This window comes from Belonocnema kinseyi, chromosome 4 (genome assembly GCF_010883055.1).
Source record: "Belonocnema kinseyi isolate 2016_QV_RU_SX_M_011 chromosome 4, B_treatae_v1, whole genome shotgun sequence".
In the NCBI taxonomy this organism is placed as follows: Eukaryota; Metazoa; Arthropoda; class Insecta; order Hymenoptera; family Cynipidae; genus Belonocnema; species Belonocnema kinseyi.
In genome coordinates this window covers 134,834,947-134,840,492 of record NC_046660.1, presented here as the reverse complement: position 1 = coordinate 134,840,492, position 5,546 = coordinate 134,834,947, and the positions used below count along the sequence as shown (strand labels likewise).

At 37.5% G+C, this 5,546-nt stretch overlaps 1 protein-coding gene across 1 annotated transcript in view; it reads right to left on the bottom strand.

Annotated features, from left to right (window-relative positions):
- LOC117172110 overlaps nt 1-5,546 on the bottom strand; it is a 259,054-nt gene that overhangs the window by 37,409 nt on the left and 216,099 nt on the right. The gene's annotated exons all lie outside the window — the stretch shown is intronic.

Sequence of the window (5,546 nt, the reverse complement as noted above, 5' to 3'; positions counted from 1 at the left end):
TTGTCTGAACACGCTTTATAAGATATTCACAGCTATCCTAAATGATAGGATTGTTCGGGCAATTGAACCTGTGTGGCAAGAAATGTATGAACAACGAGGATCCAAAAAAGGCGTAGCCGGATGTCGGGAGAACCTGCTCATCGATAGATGTGTCTGCAAAGATGCAGCATTCTACCAGCGTGACCTATCGATGGCCTGGCTTGATTATTGGAAAGCTTTCGATTCTATATCCCATAGACTTATCATCTGTCTTTTGAAAATCTTAAAGGTTCATCCGCAAATAGTTGGGTGCATAGAGAGATTGATGCCGCTTTGGAAAACCAGATTTACTATCTCATCTGGAAAAAATCGTGTGACAACTAACAAGGTCACGTTTCAGAGAGGTGTCTTTCATGGCGATACCATGAGCCCACTCCTCTTTTGCCTTATATTATTGCCACTATCACTAGTACTACGCCATTCCGACGGGTACTTGTGCGGCAAACCTGCAGATCGAAAGTACAAGGTCAGTCATGTATTTTACATGGACGATCTTAAGATCTATGCTAAAAACAGAGAGCAACTGCATCTAGTTCTGGGGATTGTCGAACGATATACTAAGGAAATTGGAATGGAATTTGGGTTAGACAAATGCGCCAAGGTTTATTTGAAGCGAGGAAAACTTAATGGCATCCCTGAAGATATCAGAATATCTAGTGTGACGAGGTGATTTTGCACCTGTCACATTAAATTAAATACCGGCTCCGGAAAGTTAACGTACTAAATTATAGTAAAATTCGTTTCATATTGTACATAGCCTGGTACTCAAAGCGGGGGTCCAACTCCACGAGGGCATTTTTCTTTATTAACTATTCATAAGTAACTTATACACTGTGATTTCCTCATGGCAAATTCCGCTCTCAACGAGAGAGTATGCGTACATCGAATGTCAGCTGCGAGCTCACGCAACATCGAGATCGCCAGGTCTGGTCACCCATAGCCAGGAAAGAGATAGAGGGTGTCGAAGTTGCGCTGTCCCCTTCTACTCAGTGACACGCAAACCGCAAGCCGCCACCTTAACTGGCAGGGTTGGTGCACGGCCACTACGTTAGACAGGGAGGGGCAAACTTCACTATATTGTCGACCTCTAGGAGAATGGTGCCAGAAACGACCATCTCAAGTTGTGTTAGATCATTACACACACAGTCTGAAATCAAAGAATAACCAACTCTGACCACAGGCCGTCAAAAAATTTCTCAAAGCGCGCATTGACACTTTCGCTCCGAGTCTCTGACAGTGAACACTGTTTTTACTTCTGTTACCGATATGTGAATCGGATTACCATTGTTACTTGGAAAGTACTTGAATTATATTTGGAGGAATCTTAAGTGAAACTCTGTGGAAATTATAATTATTATTTGAAAATTTCGCCTCGAAATTGATTGCCTATGGATAATATATCGCCGGTGCTTAGGAGATTGAACCCGTAAATTATATCGCTGCGAAAAGAAACCCTTTCTAAAAAACACCATGAGGAAAAATTTGACTCTTATTTTTCTGTTTAGTGAATTTACTTCGAAATTCTTACTCGGGGTTTTTGGGGTCGCTGATTACGAATAGGAAGTTTGACTTTCAAAAATTTTAACTCAAAATAGCGGATGCAAGATGGCGATTTCAAAATTTAGAATAAAGAGATAAGTGAGTTTGAGAATCTCTACTTGGGGGGTTTTATGGTCGCTGATTACGAATCTAAAGTCAGAAGTTTGAAATTTTCAATTTAAGATGGCGGACTCAAATGGCGATTTCAAAATGTTGAAAATGAAGACTTATATGAGCTTGAAAATATCTACTCAGGGGTTTTTGGCAGTCGCTGATTACGAATCTAAAGTCAGAATTTTGGAATTTTAAATTCAATAGGGCGGATTCAAGATGGCGATTTCAACATTTTGACTGAAAAGATATATGAGCTTGAAACTTTTTGCTGGTGGGTTTTTCGGATCGTTGATTACGAATTTGAAGTCAGAATTTAGAAATGTTTAAATTCAAGATAGCAGATTCAAGATAGTGGTTTTAAAATGTTGAAAAATATATATATATGAGCATCAAAATATATAATCAGGGGTTTTTGGGGTCACTGATTACCATCGCTGATCTACGATTAGATTCTCGTAATTCTTAAAAATATATCTAATATTTGATCGACTAATTTTAACTTTAATTTAGTAGCATGAACTTTGTAAGCAGCGTCTCCAAAAACCCAGAGTATAGATTCTCAAGCTCGTATATATCTTTTGCCACAATTTTGGAACCGGCATCTTGAATCCACCATCTTGAATTTGAATATTTATAATTTATGAATTCATATTCGCAATCAGCGACCTTCAAAACCCTTTTATACCAATTTCGAAAAGAATCGAACGTTTATTTAGCATAATCGTCCGCCATATTGGATCCGTCATTTTATTTCTAGAATTTTTGATATCTCGTACGTAATCAGCAACCTTGAAAAGCCCGTTATACCAATGTTGAGAAGAATCGAAAGTGTATTAGACATACTCGTCCGCCATATTAGATCCGGTATTTTGTTTTCAGCATTTTTGACATCGGATTCGTAATACGCGACCTAAAAAGCCCGTGAGTAATCGAATTTGTCCTATATTATAAACATTTTCTCATTTTGGCCCTCTTTTCCCGATTTTTGACCACTGTGTAGCAGCGTAAAACACGCGATTTTAGGTTGATATTTATTTACCGTTTTTTGCATAGTCCACCAATAATACTTTTCTTGCGGCAACATAATTATTATAGTTTCTTTCTTGGAATAAAACAGTTTAATTAAAAGTTTTAACGAATACGGTTTTTGTCATGGCTACTTCGAAAATAAGGTTTTTTTTACGGTTTTTTCATGAGTAAGGTTTCTTTTCACGGCGCTTATAGGAATAAGGTTTTTCTCAGCATTTACCGAAATATATTATTTTTCGTAGCATCTTACTGAGATGTTTTCTTCTATACAGTGTAAAATGGCTCAATTTTAATTGATTTAATTGGTTAAGAATGACCCAACCCTGAAAGCTCTTATTCTTACGACAATTTCGTAGGAACTTCTGGAATCTAGCTAAAATATATTAATTTTTTTTGCAACTAATTTAATATGTCACTAGTATCAGTAGATTTCGATACATAGTAATTATTTTCTTTTAGCGGGCAAAAGTCTACCCTCATAACTGGCGCCCAACTTTTCCTAACCTTAAATACTAAAATGAATACTTCAATTTAAAATACTGAGATAATTGAGATTTCCGATAACTTGCCGTCCGATAAGTGTACACTCCCCTTAAAACGTCATCACGCGTACGGCACGCACACTAATTGTGGTTCTACCACTAGGTGTGCTTTTTTTCTCATGATTTGCGCCCATGATTTACGCAAGCGCGTACCTAATATCGTGCTAATAGAGGAGGCATCCGATAAGTCCGCAATTCCGGAAATTTCCCGCCCATACAGCCCCGAAGTTGGAAAGTTATCAGACTTGTACTGTAATCTAAATTTACTATTGCCTAACTGATTTGATTCCTGGCTGGTAGAAATGCTGGAAATGTGACAGTTGCAAGTTAGTTGATGTTGGCACATGTAATTGTAGTATAAATAAAGATTGTTGTGTCGATTTTCTTGCAATTTACTGCATCTGGTTAAAAGGCGATTGGGTGTTCGGTGATTCGGAAGTTAAATAATACCAGGTCGCTCGGAGCGCGGGAAACATAACAATTTCAAGTTAATTGATATTTGTGCTTGGAATTATTTATGAGTCACATACCATTGAATGAAATATCCAGTTGAATTTCAAATCGTCGCCATTTTTCCGCATGGCCTTGATTGTTCCATATTTTATAGTATGAAAAATCTGAATGGTCTGGTGGCTATACAAGTAATAAATTAATTGGCTAGACAATTTCGTTTCTTCACAAGCCTCAAAAATAAAGATATTCATTTTAAACATTGCAAAATAAAGAAAAATGAAATAAATTGAATAAATTAAATTAAATCTGTACGCGTATCGAATAATTAACAAAGCAAAAATTAGTCATTCGCGAAAAATTCTCATCTTGAGCGATTATCGACTCTACGAGTTTGGAATTTCCATTTTTGTCACGTCACAAAATCTTCAGTTTAATTGAAGCAATTTCATAAAACAAGATGGCTTTCTTGGATTCCATAAGGAACGTTAGTTCATATACCAAGTTCAAACAATTGATTGGTGAATTGGATAATGAAGAAATCATTGAGAGCGTAGAAAAGTTGAATTTGGATACTTTGAATACGCGTAAGTTAAGATGTTCCCGATTACGCACTGGTATAAAGCTGCTTAAAGTTTGGCCATTGCGAGATTCAGTCTATACGTCCGCGACGTCAGCAGCTACGAACGATGATACGGAAATCGAATCTGATTTAGAAAATTTAGCAGTAGGTCTCTCAAGAAGTGGAGAAATAATTAACGCACACACACCTCTAACAGTTACAATTAAAACTAGGGTATCAAAAGCGAACTGTACTTCAGTAACGGCAGCACTACAGCGTAATGGAACAACTGCGTGTATAACTAATACTACCTCCGCCGGTTCATTAAGCACGGTTTCCACTCCTCGTATTAAACCAACACTTTTTCCTCAGTTAAATTCAACTAACGTATCTTTCAATTACGCTCAAATTTTTAGGTTGTCGAACCTTGTCAATTTACGAGGGTAGTTCAATAAGTCCTTAGAATGAAGTATAAAAACAATTTTTTTTGGGTAAATTTTTTTTTATTTTTCAACATAATCTCCTTGGAGCTCTATACCCTTGGTCAATCGCTTTTCAAGTTTTTTTAATCCTTCCGAAAGTGCGTTTTCAGAAGTTCCTCAAAATAAGCACTTACAGAGGCAATGGCGTCTTGGTTGTCTGGAAATCTCTATCCACCGAGCCATTTTTTCAAGTTTGGAAATAAGAAAAAGTCACTGGGGGCTAAATCTGGTGAATACGGTGGGTGTTCGACCAATTTGAATTTTAGTTCTTCAATTTTAGCCATTGAAACGAAGCATGTGTGAATTCGGGCGTTGTCGGGATGAAAGAGAATTTTTTTTCTCGCCAAATGTGGTCGTTTTTTTAAAATTTCTTCTTTCAGCTGCTCTAATAATGATGCATAATATTCACCAGTGATTGTTTTACCCTTTTCCAAGTAGTCAATAAGTATAATTCCACGTGCATCCCAAAAAACTGTAGCCATAACCTTACCAGCTGACTTTACGGTCTTTGCCTTCTTTGGAGCTGGTTCGCCTGTGGAAATCCACTGTTTGGATTCTTCCTTGGTCTCAGGAGTGTAATGGTGTATCCATGTTTCATCCACAGTCACAAATCGACGAAAAAATTCCTCCCGATTCCGACTTTTGCGCGCCAAAAGAGCCTCAGAGGCGACCACTCTATTGCGTTTCTTCTCAGCTGAGAGCAAACGCGGCACCCATCTTGCCGATAGCTTTTTCATGACTAATTTTTCATGTAGAATTGAAAAAACTGCACCTATAGATATCCTTGTG